An 18,816-nucleotide genomic window follows, 5' to 3' on the forward strand; every position below is an offset into this window, starting at 1 on the left:
GGGGACAACTTCGGTGTGGGGTCCATCCTTCGATATAAGGATTTTTGCAGTCAGGGCCAGGGACCCCTGGACACATCCTTTTTCCATTTTCCCTGGGAAAGAAAACTCAGCAGTCCAGGTTCCTGATGTCAGTTTGTAGGGCTCCCTTGGGTCTATCAGGGCAGCACAAGTTTGAGGTGGGGACAACTTCGGTGTGGGGTCCATCCTTCGATATAAGGATTTTTTGCAGTCAGGGCCAGGGGCCCCTGGGCACATCCTTTGGCCATTTTCCCTGGGAAAGAAAACTCAGCAGTCCAGGTTCCTGATGTCAGTTTGTAGGGCTCCCTTGGGTCTATTAGGGCAGCACAAATTTGAGGTGGGGACAACTTCGGTGTGGGGTCCATCCTTCGATATAAGGATTTTTTGCAGTCAGGGCCTGGGCCCCCTGGGCACAACCTTTTTCCATTTTCCCTGGGAAAGAAAACTCTGCAGTCCAGGTTCCTGATGTCAGTTTGTAGGGCTCCCTTGGGTCTATCAGGGCAGCACAAGTTTGAGGTGGGGACAACTTTGGTGTGGGGTCCATCCTTCGATATAAGGATTTTTTGCAGTCAGGGCCAGGGGCCCCTGGGCACATCCTTTTTCCATTTTCCCTGGGAAAGAAAACTCAGCAGTCCAGGTTCCTGATGTCAGTTTGTAGGGTTCCCTTGGGTGTATCACGGCAGCACAAATTTGAGGTGGGGACATATTTGGTGTGGGGTCCATCCTTCGATATAAGGATTTTTGCAGTCAGGGCCAGGGACCCCTGGGCACATCCTTTTTCCATTTTCCCTGGGAAAGAAAACTCAGCAGTCCAGGTTCCTGATGTCAGTTTGTAGGGCTCCCTTGGGTCTATCAGGGCAGTACAAGTTTGAGGTGGGGACAACTTCGGTGTGGGCTCCATCCTTCGATATAAGGATTTTTTGCAGTCAGAACCAGGGGTCCCCGGGCACAACCTTTTTCCATTTTCCCTGGGAAAGAAAACTCAGCAGTCCAGGTTCCTGATGTCAGTTTGTAGGGCTCCCTTGGGTCTATCAGGGTAGCACAATTTTAAGGTGGGGACAACTTCGGTGTGGGGTCCATCCTTCGATATAAGGAGTTTTTGTAGTGAGGGCCCTGTCCAGGGCTAGGGGACCCTTGGCACAACCTTTTTCCATTTTCCCTGGGAAAGAAAACTCAGCAGTCCAGGTTCCTGATGTCAGTTTGTAGGGCTCCCTTGGGTCTATCAGGGCAGCACAAGTTTGAGGTGGGGACAACTTCGGTGTGGGGTCCATCCTTCGATATAAGGATTTCTTGTAGTGAGGTCCCTTCCCAAGGCCAGCCGCCCCTGGGCACAACCTTTTTCCATTTTCCCTGGGAAAGAAAACTCAGCAGTCCAGGTTCCTGATGTCAGTTTGTAGAGCTCCCTTGGGTCTATCAGGGCAGCACAAGTTTGAGGTGGGGACAACTTCAGTGTGGGGTGCATCCTTCGATATAAGGATTTTTTGCAGTCAGGGCCAGGGGCCCCAGGGCACAGCCTTTGTCCATTTTCCCTGGGAAAGAAAACTCAGCAGTCCAGGTTCCTGATGTCAGTTTGTAGGGCTCCCTTAGGTCTATCAGGGCAGCACAAGTTTGAGGTGGGGAGAGCTTCGGTGTGGGGTCCATCCTTCGATATAAGGATTTTTTGCATTGAGGGGCAGGGACCCCTGGGCACATCCTTTTTCCATTTTCCCTGGGAAAGAAAACTCAGCAGTCCAGGTTCCTGATGTCAGTTTGTAGGGCTCCCTTGGGTCTATCAGGGCAGCACAAGTTTGAGGTGGGGACAACTTCGGTGTGGGGTCCATCCTTCGATATAAGGATTTTTTGTAGTGAGGCCCCAGCCCAGGGCCAGGGGCTCCTGGGCACATCCTTTTTCCATTTTCCCTGGGAAAGAAAACTCAGCAGTCCAGTTCCTGATGTCAGTTTGTAGGGCTCCCTTGGGTCTATCAGGGCAGCACAAGTTTGAGGTGGGGACAACTTCGGTGTGGGGTCCATCCTTCGATATAAGGATTTTTTGCAGTGAGGTTCCAGCCCAGGGCCAGGTGCCCCTGGGCACATCCTTTTTCCATTTTCCCTGGGAAAGAAAACTCAGCAGTCCAGGTTCCTGATGTCAGTTTGTAGGGCTCCCTTGGGTCTATCAGGGCAGCACAAGTTTGAGGTGGGGACAACTTCGGTGTGGGGTCCATCCTTCGATATAAGGATTCTTTGCAGTGTGGCCCCAGCCCATGGCCAGGGGCCCCTGGGCACATCCTTTTTCCATTTTCCCTGGGAAAGAAAACTCAGCAGTCCAGGTTCCTGATGTCAGTTTGTAGGGCTCCCTTGGGTCTATTAGGGCAGCACAAGTTTGAGGTGGGGACAACTTCGGTGTGGGGTCCATCCTTCGATATAAGGATTTTTTGCAGTCAGGGCCTGGGCCCCCTGGGCACAACCTTTTTCCATTTTCCCTGGGAAAGAAAACTCAGCAGTCCAGGTTCCTGATGTCAGTTTGTAGGGTTCCCTTGGGTGTATCAGGGCAGCACAAGTTTGAGGTGGGGACAAATTTGGTGTGGGGTCCATCCTTCGATATAAGGATTTTTGCAGTCTGGGCCAGGGACCCCTGGCCACATCCTTTTTCCATTTTCCCTGGGAAAGAAAACTCAGCAGTCCAGGTTCTAGATGACAGTTTGTAGGGCTCCCTTGGGTCTATCAGGGCAGCACAAGTTTGAGGTGGGGACAACTTCGGTGTGGGGTCCATCCTTCGATATAAGGATTTTTTGCAGTGAGATTCCAGCACAGGGCCAGGGGCCCCTGTGCACATCCTTTTTCCATTTTCCCTGGGAAAGAAAACTCAGCAGTCCAGGTTCCTGATGTCAGTTTGTAGGGCTCCCTTGGGTCTATCAGGGCAGCACATGTTTGAGGTGGGGACAACTTCGGTGTGGGATCCATCCTTCGATATAAGGATTTTTTGTAGTGAGTCCCCAGCCCAGGGCCAGGGGCCCCTGGGCACATCCATTTTCCATTTTTCCTGGGAAAGAAAACTCAGCAGTCCAGGTTCCTGATGTCAGTTTGTAGGGCTGCCTTGGGTTTATCAGGGCAGCACAAGTTTGAGGTGGGGACAACTTCGGTGTGGGGTCCATCCTTCGATATAAGGATATTTTGCAGTCAGGGCCAGGGGCCCCTGGGCACATCCTTTTTCCATTTTCCCTGGGAAAGAAAACTCAGCAGTCCAGGTTCCTGATGTCAGTTTGTAGGGCTCCCTTGGGTCTATCAGGGCAGCACAAGTTTGAGGTGGGGACAACTTCGGTGTGGGATCCATCCTTCGATATAAGGATTTTTTGTAGTGAGGCCCCAGCCCAGGGCCACGTGCCCCTGGGCACATCCTTTTTCCATTTTCCCTGGGAAAGAAAACTCAGCAGTCCAGGTTCCTGATGTCATTTTGTAGGGCTCCCTTGGGTCTATCAGGGCAGCACAAGTTTGAGGTGGGGACAACTTCGGTGTGGGGTCCATCCTTCGATATATGCATTCTTTGCAGTCAGGGCCAGGGGCCCCTGGGCACATCCTTTTTCCATTTTCCCTGGGAAAGAAAACTCAGCAGTCCAGTTCCTGATGTCAGTTTGTAGGGCTCCCTTGGGTCTATCAGGGCAGCACAAGTTTGAGGTGGGGACAACTTCGGTGTGGGGTCCACCCTTCGATATAAGGATTTTTTGCAGTCAGGGCCAGGGGCCCCTGGGCATATCCTTTTTCCATTTTCCCTGGGAAAGAAAACTCAGCAGTCCAGGTTCCTGATGTCAGTTTGTAGGGCTCCCTTGGGTCTATCAGGGCAGCACAAGTTTGAGGTGGGGACAACTTCGGTGTGGGCTCCATCCTTCAATATAAGGATTTTTTGCAGTCAGGGCCAGGGGCCCCTGGGCACAACCTTTTTCCATTTTCCCTGGGAAAGAAAACTCAGCAGTCCAGGTTCCTGATATCAGTTTGTAGGGCTCCCTTGGGTCTATCAGGGCAGCACAAGTTTGAGGTGGGGAACACTTTGGTGTGGGGTCCATCCTTCGATATAAGGATTTTTTGCAGTCAGGGCCAGGGGCCCCTGGGCACATCCTTTGGCCATTTTCCCTGGGAAAGAAAACTCAGCAGACCAGGTTCTAGATGTCAGTTTGTAGGGCTCCCTTGGGTCTATCAGGGCAGCACAAGTTTTAGGTGGGGACAACTTTGATGTGGGGTCCATCCTTCGATATAAGGATTTTTTGCAGTCAGGGCCAGGGGCCCCTGGCCACAACCTTTTTCCATTTTCCCTGGGAAAGAAAACTCAGCAGTCCAGGTTCCTGATGTCAGTTTGTAGGGTTCCCTTGGGTGTATCAGGGCAGCAAATTTTGAGGTGGGGACAACTTCGGTGTGGGCTCCATCCTTCGATATAAGGATTGTTTGCAGTCAGGGCCAGGGCCCCCTGGGCACATCCTTTTTCCATTTTCCCTGGGAAAGAAAACTCAGCAGTCCAGGTTCCTGATGTCAGTTTGTAGGGTTCCCTTGGGTGTATCAGGGCAGCACAAGTTTGAGGTGGGGACCACTTTGATGTGGGGTCCATACTTCGATATAAGGATTTTTTGCAGTCAGGGCCAGGGGCCCCTGGGCACATCCTTTTTCCATTTTCCCTGGGAAAGAAAACTCAGCAGTCCAGGTTCCTGATGTCAGTTTGTAGGGCTCCCTTGGGTCTATCAGGGCAGCACAAGTTTGAGGTGGGAACAAATTCAGTATGGGCTCCATCCTTCGATATAAGGATTTTTTGCAGTCAGGGCCAGGGGCCCCTAGGCACATCCTTTTTCCATTTTCCCTGGGAAAGAAAACTCAGCAGTCCAGGTTCCTGATGTCAGTTTGTAGGGTTCCCTTGGGTGTATCACGGCAGCACAAATTTGAGGTGGGGACATATTTGGTGTGGGGTCCATCCTTCGATATAAGGATTTTTGCAGTCTGGGCCAGGGACCCCTGGCCACATCCTTTTTCCATTTTCCCTGGGAAAGAAAACTCAGCAGTCCAGGTTCCTGATGTCAGTTTGTAGGGCTCCCTTGGGTCTATCAGGGCAGTACAAGTTTGAGGTGGGGACAACTTCGGTGTGGGCTCCATCCTTCGATATAAGGATTTTTTGCAGTCAGAACCAGGGGTCCCCGGGCACAACCTTTTTCCATTTTCCCTGGGAAAGAAAACTCAGCAGTCCAGGTTCCTGATGTCAGTTTGTAGGGCTCCCTTGGGTCTATCAGGGTAGCACAATTTTAAGGTGGGGACAACTTCGGTGTGGGGTCCATCCTTCCATATAAGGAGTTTTTGTAGTGAGGGCCCTGTCCAGGGCTAGGGGACCCTTGGCACAACCTTTTTCCATTTTCCCTGGGAAAGAAAACTCAGCAGTCCAGGTTCCTGATGTCAGTTTGTAGGGCTCCCTTGGGTCTATCAGGGCAGCACAAGTTTGAGGTGGGGACAACTTCGGTGTGGGGTCCATCCTTCGATATAAGGATTTCTTGGAGTGAGGTCCCTTCCCAACGCCAGCCGCCCCTGGGCACAACCTTTTTCCATTTTCCCTGGGAAAGAAAACTCAGCAGTCCAGGTTCCTGATGTCAGTTTGTAGGGCTCCCTTAGGTCTATCAGGACAGCACAAGTTTGAGGTGGGGAGAGCTTCGGTGTGGGGTCCATCCTTCGATATAAGGATTTTTTGCAGTGAGGGGCAGGGACCCCTGGGCACATCCTTTTTCCATTTTCCCTGGGAAAGAAAACTCAGCAGTCCAGGTTCCTGATGTCAGTTTGTAGGGCTCCCTTGGGTCTATCAGGGCAGCACAAGTTTGAGGTGGGGACAACTTCGGTGTGGGGTCCATCCTTCGATATAAGGATTTTTTGTAGTGAGGCCCCAGCCCAGGGCCAGGGGCTCCTGGGCACATCCTTTTTCCATTTTCCCTGGGAAAGAAAACTCAGCAGTCCAGTTCCTGATGTCAGTTTGTAGGGCTCCCTTGGGTCTATCAGGGCAGCACAAGTTTGAGGTGGGGACAACTTCGGTGTGGGGTCCATCCTTCGATATAAGGATTTTTTGCAGTGAGGTTCCAGCCCAGGGCCAGGTGCCCCTGGGCACATCCTTTTTCCATTTTCCCTGGGAAAGAAAACTCAGCAGTCCAGGTTCCTGATGTCAGTTTGTAGGGCTCCCTTGGGTCTATCAGGGCAGCACAAGTTTGAGGTGGGGACAACTTCGGTGTGGGATCCATCCTTCGATATAAGGATTTTTTGTAGTGAGGCCCCAGCCCAGGGCTAGGGGCCCCTGGGCACATCCTTTTTCCATTTTCCCTGGGAAAGAAAACTCAGCAGTCCAGGTTCCTGATGTCAGTTTGTAGGGCTCCCTTGGGTGTATCAGGGCAGCACAAGTTTGAGGTGGGGACAACTTCGGTGTGGGGTCCATCCTTCGATATAAGGATTTTTTGCAGTCAGGGCCAGGGGCCCCTGGCCACAACCTTTTTCCATTTTCCCTGGGAAAGAAAACTCAGCAGTCCAGGTTCCTGATGTCAGTTTGTAGGGCTCCCTTGGGTCTATCAGGGCAGCACAAGTTTGAGGTGGGGACAACTTCGGTGTGGGGTCCATCCTTCGATATAAGGATTCTTTGCAGTGTGGCCCCAGCCCATGGCCAGGGGCCCCTGGGCACATCCTTTTTCCATTTTCCCTGGGAAAGAAAACTCAGCAGTCCAGGTTCCTGATGTCAGTTTGTAGGGCTCCCTTGGGTCTATTAGGGCAGCACAAGTTTGAGGTGGGGACAACTTCGGTGTGGGGTCCATCCTTCGATATAAGGATTTTTTGCAGTCAGGGCCTGGGCCCCCTGGGCACAACCTTTTTCCATTTTCCCTGGGAAAGAAAACTCAGCAGTCCAGGTTCCTGATGTCAGTTTGTAGGGTTCCCTTGGGTGTATCAGGGCAGCACAAGTTTGAGGTGGGGACAAATTTGGTGTGGGGTCCATCCTTCGATATAAGGATTTTTGCAGTCTGGGCCAGGGACGCCTGGCCACATCCTTTTTCCATTTTCCCTGGGAAAGAAAACTCTGCAGTCCAGGTTCTAGATGACAGTTTGTAGGGCTCCCTTGGGTCTATCAGGGCAGCACAAGTTTGAGGTGGGGACAACTTCGGTGTGGGGTCCATCCTTCGATATAAGGATTTTTTGCAGTGAGATTCCAGCACAGGGCCAGGGGCCCCTGTGCACATCCTTTTTCCATTTTCCCTGGGAAAGAAAACTCAGCAGTCCAGGTTCCTGATGTCAGTTTGTAGGGCTCCCTTGGGTCTATCAGGGCAGCACAAGTTTGAGGTGGGGACAACTTCGGTGTGGGGTCCATCCTTCGATATAAGGATTTTTTGCAGTCAGGACCCGGGGCCCCTGGGCACAACCTTTTTCCATTTTCCCTGGGAAAGAAAACTCTGCAGTCCAGGTTCCTGATGTCAGTTTGTAGGGCTCCCTTGGGTCTATCAGGGCAGCACAAGTTTGAGGTGGGGACAACTTCGGTGTGGGGTCCATCCTTCGATATAAGGATTTTTTGCAGTCAGGGCCAGGGGCCCCTGGGCACATCCTTTTTCCATTTTCCCTGGGAAAGAAAACTCAGCAGTCCAGGTTCCTGATGTCAGTTTGTAGGGCTCCCTTGGGTCTATCAGGGCAGCACAAGTTTGAGGTGGGGACAACTTCGGTGTGGGATCCATCCTTCGATATAAGGATTTTTTGTAGGGAGGTCCCAGCCCAGGGCCAGGGGCCCCTGGGCACATCCTTTTTCCATTTTTCCTGGGAAAGAAAACTCAGCAGTCCAGGTTCCTGATGTCAGTTTGTAGGGCTGCCTTGGGTTTATCAGGGCAGCACAAGTTTGAGGTGGGGACAACTTCGGTGTGGGGTCCATCCTTCGATATAAGGATTTTTTGCAGTCAGGGCCAGGGGCCCCTGGGCACATCCTTTTTCCATTTTCCCTGGGAAAGAAAACTCAGCAGTCCAGGTTCCTGATGTCAGTTTGTAGGGCTCCCTTGGGTCTATCAGGGCAGCACAAGTTTGAGGTGGGGACAACTTCGGTGTGGGATCCATCCTTCGATATAAGGATTTTTTGTAGTGAGGCCCCAGCCCAGGGCCACGTGCCCCTGGGCACATCCTTTTTCCATTTTCCCTGGGAAAGAAAACTCAGCAGTCCAGGTTCCTGATGTCAGTTTGTAGGGCTCCCTTGGGTCTATCAGGGCAGCACAAGTTTGAGGTGGGGACAACTTCGGTGTGGGGTCCATCCTTCGATATATGCATTCTTTGCAGTCAGGGCCAGGGGCCCCTGGGCACATCCTTTTTCCATTTTCCCTGGGAAAGAAAACTCAACAGTCCAGGTTCCTGATGTCAGTTTGTAGGGCTCCCTTGGGTCTATCAGGGCAGCACAAGTTTGAGGTGGGGACAATTTCGGTGTGGGGTCCATCCTTCGATATAAGGATTTTTTGCAGTCAGGGCTAGGGGCCCCTGGGCACATCCTTTTTCCATTTTCCCTGGGAAAGAAAACTCAGCAGTCCAGGTTCCTGATGTCAGTTTGTAGGGCTGCCTTGGGTTTATCAGGGCAGCACAAGTTTGAGGTGGGGACAACTTCGGTGTGGGGTCCATCCTTCGATATAAGGATTTTTTGCAGTCAGGGCCAGGGGCCCCTGGGCACATCCTTTTTCCATTTTCCCTGGGAAAGAAAACTCAGCAGTCCAGGTTCCTGATGTCAGTTTGTAGGGCTCCCTTGGGTCTATCAGGGCAGCACAAGTTTGAGGTGGGGACAACTTCGGTGTGGGATCCATCCTTCGATATAAGGATTTTTTGTAGTGAGGCCCCAGCCCAGGGCCACGTGCCCCTGGGCACATCCTTTTTCCATTTTCCCTGGGAAAGAAAACTCAGCAGTCCAGGTTCCTGATGTCAGTTTGTAGGGCTCCCTTGGGTCTATCAGGGCAGCACAAGTTTGAGGTGGGGACAACTTCGGTGTGGGGTCCATCCTTCGATATATGCATTCTTTACAGTCAGGGCTAGGGGCCCCTGGGCACATCCTTTGGCCATTTTCCCTGGGAAAGAAAACTCAGCAGTCCAGGTTCCTGATGTCAGTTTGTAGGGCTCCCTTGGGTCTATCAGGGCAGCACAAGTTTGAGGTGGGGACAACTTCGGTGTGGGCTCCATCCTTCGATATAAGGATTTTTTGCAGTGAGGCCCCAGCCCAGGGCCAGGGCCCCTGGGCACATCCTTTGGCCATTTTCCCTGGGAAAGAAAACTCAGCAGTCCAGGTTCCTGATGTCAGTTTGTAGGGCTCCCTTGGGTCTATCAGGGCAGCACAAGTTTGAGGTGGGGACAACTTCGGTGTGGGCTCCATCCTTCGATATAAGGATTTTTTGCAGTCAGGGCCAGGGGCCCCTGGGCACATCCTTTGGCCATTTTCCCTGGGAAAGAAAACTCAGCAGTCCAGGTTCCTGATGTCAGTTTGTAGGCTTCCCTTGGGTGTATCAGGGCAGCACAAGTTTGAGGTGGGGACCACTTTGATGTGGGGTCCATACTTCGATATAAGGATTTTTTGCAGTCAGGGCCAGGGGCCCCTAGGCACATCCTTTTTCCATTTTCCCTGGGAAAGAAAACTCAGCAGTCCAGGTTCCTGATGTCAGTTTGTAGGGTTCCCTTGGGTGTATCACGGCAGCACAAATTTGAGGTGGGGACATATTTGGTGTGGGGTCCATCCTTCGATATAAGGATTTTTGCAGTCTGGGCCAGGGACCCCTGGCCACATCCTTTTTCCATTTTCCCTGGGAAAGAAAACTCAGCAGTCCAGGTTCCTGATGTCAGTTTGTAGGGCTCCCTTGGGTCTATCAGGGCAGTACAAGTTTGAGGTGGGGACAACTTCGGTGTGGGCTCCATCCTTCGATATAAGGATTTTTTGCAGTCAGAACCAGGGGTCCCCGGGCACAACCTTTTTCCATTTTCCCTGGGAAAGAAAACTCAGCAGTCCAGGTTCCTGATGTCAGTTTGTAGGGCTCCCTTGGGTCTATCAGGGTAGCACAATTTTAAGGTGGGGACAACTTCGGTGTGGGGTCCATCCTTCGATATAAGGAGTTTTTGTAGTGAGGGCCCTGTCCAGGGCTAGGGGACCCTTGGCACAACCTTTTTCCATTTTCCCTGGGAAAGAAAACTCAGCAGTCCAGGTTCCTGATGTCAGTTTGTAGGGCTCCCTTGGGTCTATCAGGGCAGCACAAGTTTGAGGTGGGGACAACTTCGGTGTGGGGTCCATCCTTCGATATAAGGATTTCTTGGAGTGAGGTCCCTTCCCAACGCCAGCCGCCCCTGGGCACAACCTTTTTCCATTTTCCCTGGGAAAGAAAACTCAGCAGTCCAGGTTCCTGATGTCAGTTTGTAGGGCTCCCTTAGGTCTATCAGGACAGCACAAGTTTGAGGTGGGGAGAGCTTCGGTGTGGGGTCCATCCTTCGATATAAGGATTTTTTGCAGTGAGGGGCAGGGACCCCTGGGCACATCCTTTTTCCATTTTCCCTGGGAAAGAAAACTCAGCAGTCCAGGTTCCTGATGTCAGTTTGTAGGGCTCCCTTGGGTCTATCAGGGCAGCACAAGTTTGAGGTGGGGACAACTTCGGTGTGGGGTCCATCCTTCGATATAAGGATTTTTTGTAGTGAGGCCCCAGCCCAGGGCCAGGGGCTCCTGGGCACATCCTTTTTCCATTTTCCCTGGGAAAGAAAACTCAGCAGTCCAGTTCCTGATGTCAGTTTGTAGGGCTCCCTTGGGTCTATCAGGGCAGCACAAGTTTGAGGTGGGGACAACTTCGGTGTGGGGTCCATCCTTCGATATAAGGATTTTTTGCAGTGAGGTTCCAGCCCAGGGCCAGGTGCCCCTGGGCACATCCTTTTTCCATTTTCCCTGGGAAAGAAAACTCAGCAGTCCAGGTTCCTGATGTCAGTTTGTAGGGCTCCCTTGGGTCTATCAGGGCAGCACAAGTTTGAGGTGGGGACAACTTCGGTGTGGGATTCATCCTTCGATATAAGGATTTTTTGTAGTGAGGCCCCAGCCCAGGGCTAGGGGCCCCTGGGCACATCCTTTTTCCATTTTCCCTGGGAAAGAAAACTCAGCAGTCCAGGTTCCTGATGTCAGTTTGTAGGGCTCCCTTGGGTGTATCAGGGCAGCACAAGTTTGAGGTGGGGACAACTTCGGTGTGGGGTCCATCCTTCGATATAAGGATTTTTTGCAGTCAGGGCCAGGGGCCCCTGGGCACATCCTTTGGCCATTTTCCCTGGGAAAGAAAACTCAGCAGTCCAGGTTCCTGATGTCAGTTTGTAGGGCTCCCTTGGGTCTATCAGGGCAGCACAAGTTTGAGGTGGGGACAACTTCGGTGTGGGGTCCATCCTTCGATATAAGGATTCTTTGCAGTGTGGCCCCAGCCCATGGCCAGGGGCCCCTGGGCACATCCTTTTTCCATTTTCCCTGGGAAAGAAAACTCAGCAGTCCAGGTTCCTGATGTCAGTTTGTAGGGCTCCCTTGGGTCTATTAGGGCAGCACAAGTTTGAGGTGGGGACAACTTCGGTGTGGGGTCCATCCTTCGATATAAGGATTTTTTGCAGTCAGGGCCTGGGCCCCCTGGGCACAACCTTTTTCCATTTTCCCTGGGAAAGAAAACTCAGCAGTCCAGGTTCCTGATGTCAGTTTGTAGGGTTCCCTTGGGTGTATCAGGGCAGCACAAGTTTGAGGTGGGGACAAATTTGGTGTGGGGTCCATCCTTCGATATAAGGATTTTTGCAGTCTGGGCCAGGGACGCCTGGCCACATCCTTTTTCCATTTTCCCTGGGAAAGAAAACTCAGCAGTCCAGGTTCTAGATGACAGTTTGTAGGGCTCCCTTGGGTCTATCAGGGCAGCACAAGTTTGAGGTGGGGACAACTTCGGTGTGGGGTCCATCCTTCGATATAAGGATTTTTTGCAGTGAGATTCCAGCACAGGGCCAGGGGCCCCTGTGCACATCCTTTTTCCATTTTCCCTGGGAAAGAAAACTCAGCAGTCCAGGTTCCTGATGTCAGTTTGTAGGGCTCCCTTGGGTCTATCAGGGCAGCACAAGTTTGAGGTGGGGACAACTTCGGTGTGGGGTCCATCCTTCGATATAAGGATTTTTTGCAGTCAGGACCCGGGGCCCCTGGGCACAACCTTTTTCCATTTTCCCTGGGAAAGAAAACTCTGCAGTCCAGGTTCCTGATGTCAGTTTGTAGGGCTCCCTTGGGTCTATCAGGGCAGCACAAGTTTGAGGTGGGGACAACTTCGGTGTGGGGTCCATCCTTCGATATAAGGATTTTTTGCAGTCAGGGCCAGGGGCCCCTGGGCACATCCTTTTTCCATTTTCCCTGGGAAAGAAAACTCAGCAGTCCAGGTTCCTGATGTCAGTTTGTAGGGCTCCCTTGGGTCTATCAGGGCAGCACAAGTTTGAGGTGGGGACAACTTCGGTGTGGGATCCATCCTTCGATATAAGGATTTTTTGTAGGGAGGTCCCAGCCCAGGGCCAGGGGCCCCTGGGCACATCCTTTTTCCATTTTTCCTGGGAAAGAAAACTCAGCAGTCCAGGTTCCTGATGTCAGTTTGTAGGGCTCCCTTGGGTCTATCAGGGCAGCACAAGTTTGAGGTGGGGACAACTTCGGTGTGGGATCCATCCTTCGATATAAGGATTTTTTGTAGTGAGGCCCCAGCCCAGGGCCACGTGCCCCTGGGCACATCCTTTTTCCATTTTCCCTGGGAAAGAAAACTCAGCAGTCCAGGTTCCTGATGTCAGTTTGTAGGGTTCCCTTGGGTGTATCAGGGCAGCACAAGTTTGAGGTGGGGACAACTTCGGTGTGGGGTCCATCCTTCGATATATGCATTCTTTGCAGTCAGGGCCAGGGGCCCCTGGGCACATCCTTTTTCCATTTTCCCTGGGAAAGAAAACTCAACAGTCCAGGTTCCTGATGTCAGTTTGTAGGGCTCCCTTGGGTCTATCAGGGCAGCACAAGTTTGAGGTGGGGACAATTTCGGTGTGGGGTCCATCCTTCGATATAAGGATTTTTTGCAGTCAGGGCTAGGGGCCCCTGGGCACATCCTTTTTCCATTTTCCCTGGGAAAGAAAACTCAGCAGTCCAGGTTCCTGATGTCAGTTTGTAGGGCTGCCTTGGGTTTATCAGGGCAGCACAAGTTTGAGGTGGGGACAACTTCGGTGTGGGGTCCATCCTTCGATATAAGGATTTTTTGCAGTCAGGGCCAGGGGCCCCTGGGCACATCCTTTTTCCATTTTCCCTGGGAAAGAAAACTCAGCAGTCCAGGTTCCTGATGTCAGTTTGTAGGGCTCCCTTGGGTCTATCAGGGCAGCACAAGTTTGAGGTGGGGACAACTTCGGTGTGGGATCCATCCTTCGATATAAGGATTTTTTGTAGTGAGGCCCCAGCCCAGGGCCACGTGCCCCTGGGCACATCCTTTTTCCATTTTCCCTGGGAAAGAAAACTCAGCAGTCCAGGTTCCTGATGTCAGTTTGTAGGGCTCCCTTGGGTCTATCAGGGCAGCACAAGTTTGAGGTGGGGACAACTTCGGTGTGGGGTCCATCCTTCGATATATGCATTCTTTACAGTCAGGGCTAGGGGCCCCTGGGCACATCCTTTGGCCATTTTCCCTGGGAAAGAAAACTCAGCAGTCCAGGTTCCTGATGTCAGTTTGTAGGGCTCCCTTGGGTCTATCAGGGCAGCACAAGTTTGAGGTGGGGACAACTTCGGTGTGGGCTCCATCCTTCGATATAAGGATTTTTTGCAGTGAGGCCCCAGCCCAGGGCCAGGGCCCCTGGGCACATCCTTTGGCCATTTTCCCTGGGAAAGAAAACTCAGCAGTCCAGGTTCCTGATGTCAGTTTGTAGGGCTCCCTTGGGTCTATCAGGGCAGCACAAGTTTGAGGTGGGGACAACTTCGGTGTGGGCTCCATCCTTCGATATAAGGATTTTTTGCAGTCAGGGCCAGGGGCCCCTGGGCACATCCTTTGGCCATTTTCCCTGGGAAAGAAAACTCAGCAGTCCAGGTTCCTGATGTCAGTTTGTAGGGCTCCCTTGGGTCTATCAGGGCAGCACAAGTTTGAGGTGGGAACAAATTCAGTGTGGGCTCCATCCTTCGATATAAGGATTTTTTGCAGTCAGGGCTAGGGGCCCCTGGGCACATCCTTTGGCCATTTTCCCTGGGAAAGAAAACTCAGCAGTCCAGGTTCCTGATGTCAGTTTGTAGGGCTCCCTTGGGTCTATCAGGGCAGCACAAGTTTGAGGTGGGGACAACTTCGGTGTGGGGTCCATCCTTCGATATAAGGATTTTTTGCAGTGAGATTCCAGCACAGGGCCAGGGGCCCCTGTGCACATCCTTTTTCCATTTTCCCTGGGAAAGAAAACTCAGCAGTCCAGGTTCCTGATGTCAGTTTGTAGGGCTCCCTTGGGTCTATCAGGGCAGCACAAGTTTGAGGTGGGGACAACTTCGGTGTGGGGTCCATCCTTCGATATAAGGATTTTTTGCAGTCAGGACCCGGGGCCCCTGGGCACAACCTTTTTCCATTTTCCCTGGGAAAGAAAACTCAGCAGTCCAGGTTCCTGATGTCAGTTTGTAGGGCTCCCTTGGGTCTATCAGGGCAGCACAAGTTTGAGGTGGGGACAACTTCGGTGTGGGGTCCATCCTTCGATATAAGGATTTTTTGCAGTCAGGGCCAGGGGCCCCTGGGCACATCCTTTTTCCATTTTCCCTGGGAAAGAAAACTCAGCAGTCCAGGTTCCTGATGTCAGTTTGTAGGGCTCCCTTGGGTCTATCAGGGCAGCACAAGTTTAAGGTGGGGACAACTTCGGTGTGGGGTCCATCCTTCGATATAAGGATTTTTTGCAGTCAGGGCCAGGGGCCCCTGGGCACATCCTTTTTCCATTTTCCCTGGGAAAGAAAACTCAGCAGTCCAGGTTCCTGATGTCAGTTTGTAGGGCTCCCTTGGGTCTATCAGGGCAGCACAAGTTTGAGGTGGGGACAAGTTCGGTGTGGGATCCATCCTTCGATATAAGGATTTTTTGTAGTGAGGCCCCAGCCCAGGGCCACGTGCCCCTGGGCACATCCTTTTTCCATTTTCCCTGGGAAAGAAAACTCAGCAGTCCAGGTTCCTGATGTCATTTTGTAGGGCTCCCTTGGGTCTATCAGGGCAGCACAAGTTTGAGGTGGGGACAACTTCGGTGTGGGGTCCATCCTTCGATATATGCATTCTTTGCAGTCAGGGCTAGGGGCCCCTGGGCACATCCTTTGGCCATTTTCCCTGGGAAAGAAAACTCAGCAGTCCAGGTTCCTGATGTCAGTTTGTAGGGCTCCCTTGGGTCTATCAGGGCAGCACAAGTTTGAGGTGGGGACAACTTCGGTGTGGGCTCCATCCTTCGATATAAGGATTTTTTGCAGTGAGGCCCCAGCCCAGGGCCAGGACCCCTGGGCACATCCTTTGGCCATTTTCCGTGGGAAAGAAAACTCAGCAGTCCAGGTTCCTGATGTCAGTTTGTAGGGCTCCCTTGGGTCTATCAGGGCAGCACAAGTTTGAGGTGGGGACAACTTCGGTGTGGGCTCCATCCTTCGATATAAGGATTTTTTGCAGTCAGGGCCAGGGGCCCCTGGGCACATCCTTTGGCCATTTTCCCTGGGAAAGAAAACTCAGCAGTCCAGGTTCCTGATGTCAGTTTGTAGGGCTCCCTTGGGTCTATCAGGGCAGCACAAGTTTGAGGTGGGAACAAATTCAGTGTGGGCTCCATCCTTCGATATAAGGATTTTTTGCAGTCAGGGCTAGGGGCCCCTGGGCACATCCTTTTTCCATTTTCCCTGGGAAAGAAAACTCAGCAGTCCAGGTTCCTGATGTCAGTTTGTAGGTCTCCCTTGGGTCTATCAGGGCAGCACAAGTTTGAGGTGGGGACAACTTCGATGTGGGGTCCATCCTTCGATATAAGGATTTTTTGCAGTGAGGCCCCACCCCAGGGCCAGGGGCCCCTGGGCACAACCTTTTCCCATTTTCCCTGGGAAAGAAAACTCACAGGTCCAGGTTCCTGATGTCAGTTTGTAGGGCTCCCTTGGGTCTATCAGGGCAGCACAAGTTTGAGGTGGGGACAACTTCGGTGTGGGGTCCATCCTTCGATATAAGGATTTTTTGCAGTCAGGGCTAGGGGCCCCTGGGCACATCCTTTGGCCATTTTCCCTGGGAAAGAAAACTCAGCAGTCCAGGTTCCTGATGTCAGTTTGTAGGGCTCCCTTGGGTCTATCAGGGCAGCACAAGTTTGAGGTGGGGACAACTTCGGTGTGGGCTCCATCCTTCGATATAAGGATTTTTTGCAGTGAGGCCCCAGCCCAGGGCCACGGCCCCTGGGCACATCCTTTGGCCATTTTCCGTGGGAAAGAAAACTCAGCAGTCCAGGTTCCTGATGTCAGTTTGTCGGGCTCCCTTGGGTCTATCAGGGCAGCACAAGTTTGAGGTGGGGACAACTTCGGTGTGGGGTCCATCCTTCGATATAAGGATTTTTTGCAGTCAGGGCCAGGGGCCCCTGGGCACATCCTTTGGCCATTTTCCCTGGGAAAGAAAACTCAGCAGTCCAGGTTCCTGATGTCAGTTTGTAGGGCTCCCTTGGGTCTATCAGGGCAACACAAGTTTGAGGTGGGGACAACTTCAGTGTGGGGTCCATCCTTCGATATAAGGATTCTTTGCAGTGTGGCCCCAGCCCATGGCCAGGGACCCCTGGGCACAACCTTTTTCCATTTTCCCTGGGAAAGAAAACTCAGCAGTCCAGGTTCCTGATGTCAGTTTGTAGGGCTCCCTTGGGTCTATCAGGGCAGTACAAGTTTGAGGTGGGGACAACTTTGGTGTGGGGTCCATCCTTCGATATAAGGATTTTTTGTAGTGAGGCCCCAGCCCCGGGCCGGGGACCCCTGGGCACATCCTTTTTCCATTTTCCCTGGGAAAGAAAACTCAGCAGTCCAGGTTCCTGATGTCAGTTTGTAGGGCTCCCTTGCGTCTATCAGGGCAGCACAAGTTTGAGGTGGGGACAACTTCGGTGTGGGGTCCATCCTTCGATATAAGGATTTTTTGCAGTCAGGGCCTGGGGCCCCTGGGCACATCCTTTGGCCATTTTCCGTGGGAAAGAAAACTCAGCAGTCCAGGTTCCTGATGTTAGTTTGTAGGGCTCCCTTGGGTCTATCAGGGCAGCACAAATTTGAGGTGGGGACAACTTCGGTGTGGGCTCCATCCTTCGATATAAGGATTTTTTGCAGTCAGGGCCAGGGGCCCCTGGGCACATCCTTTGGCCATTTTCCCTGGGAAAGAAAACTCAGCAGTCCAGGTTCCTGATGTCAGTTTGTAGGGCTCCCTTGGGTCTATCAGGGCAGCACAAGTTTGAGGTGGGGACAACTTCGGTGTGGGGTCCATCCTTCGATATAAGGATTCTTTGCAGTGTGGCCCCAGCCCATGGCCAGGGGCCCCTGGGCACAACCTTTTTCCATTTTCCCTGGGAAAGAAAACTCAGCAGTCCAGGTTCCTGATGTCAGTTTGTAGGGCTCCCTTGGGTCTATCAGGGCAGCACAAGTTTGAGGTGGGGACAACTTCGGTGTGGGGTCCATCCTTCGATATAAGCATTTTTTGCAGTCAGGGCCTGGGCCCCCTGGGCACATCCTTTTTCCATTTTCCCTGGGAAAGAAAACTCAGCAGTCCAGGTTCCTGATGTCAGTTTGTAGGGCTGCCTTGGGTCTATCAGGGCAGCACAAGTTTGAGGTGGGGTCAACTTCGGTGTGGGGTCCATCCTTCGATATAAGGATTCTTTGCAGTGTGGCCCCAGCCCATGGCCAGGGGCCCCTGGGCACATCCTTTTTCCATTTTCCCTGAGAAAAAAAAACTCAGCAGTCCAGGTTTCTGATGTCAGTTTGTAGGGCTCCCTTGGGTCTATCAGGGCAGCACAAGTTTGAGGTGGGGACAAATTCAGTGTGGGCTCCATCCTTTGATATAAGGATTTTTTGCAGTCAGGGCTAGGGGCCCCTGGGCACATCCTTTGGCCATTTTCCCTGGGAAAGAAAACTCAGCAGTCCAGGTTACTGATGTCAGTTTGTAGGGTTCCCTTGGGTCTATCAGGGCAGCACAAGTTTGAGGTGGGAACAAATTCAGTGTGGGCTCCATCCTTCGATATAAGGATTTTTTGCAGTCAGGGCTAGGGGCCCCTGGGCACATCCTTTGGCCATTTTCCCTGGGAATGAAAACTCAGCAGTCCAGGTTCCTGATGTCAGTTTGTAGGGCTCCCTTGGGTCTATCAGGGAAGCACAAGTTTGAGGTGGGGACAACTTCGGTGTGGGGTGCATCCTTCGATATAAGGATTTTTTGCAGTGAGGCCCCACCCCAGGGCCAGGGGCCCCTGGGCACAACCTTTTTCCATTTTCCCTGGGAAAGAAAACTCTGCAGTCCAGGTTCCTGATGTCAGTTTGTAGGGCTCCCTTGGGTCTATCAGGGCAGCACAAGTTTGAGGTGGGGACAACTTCGGTGTGGGGTCCATCCTTCGATATATGCATTCTTTACAGTCAGGGCTAGGGGCCCCTGGGCACATCCTTTGGCCATTTTCCCTGGGAAAGAAAACTCAGCAGTCCAGGTTCCTGATGTCAGTTTGTAGGGCTCCCTTGGGTCTATCAGGGCAGCACAAGTTTGAGGTGGGGACAACTTCGGTGTGGGCTCCATCCTTCGATATAAGGATTTTTTGCAGTCAGGGCCAGGGGCCCCTGGGCACATCCTTTGGCCATTTTCC

This window comes from Lonchura striata, chromosome 6, assembly GCF_050655825.1.
Source record: "Lonchura striata isolate lonStrDom1 chromosome 6, ASM5065582v1, whole genome shotgun sequence".
In the NCBI taxonomy this organism is placed as follows: domain Eukaryota; kingdom Metazoa; phylum Chordata; class Aves; order Passeriformes; family Estrildidae; genus Lonchura; species Lonchura striata.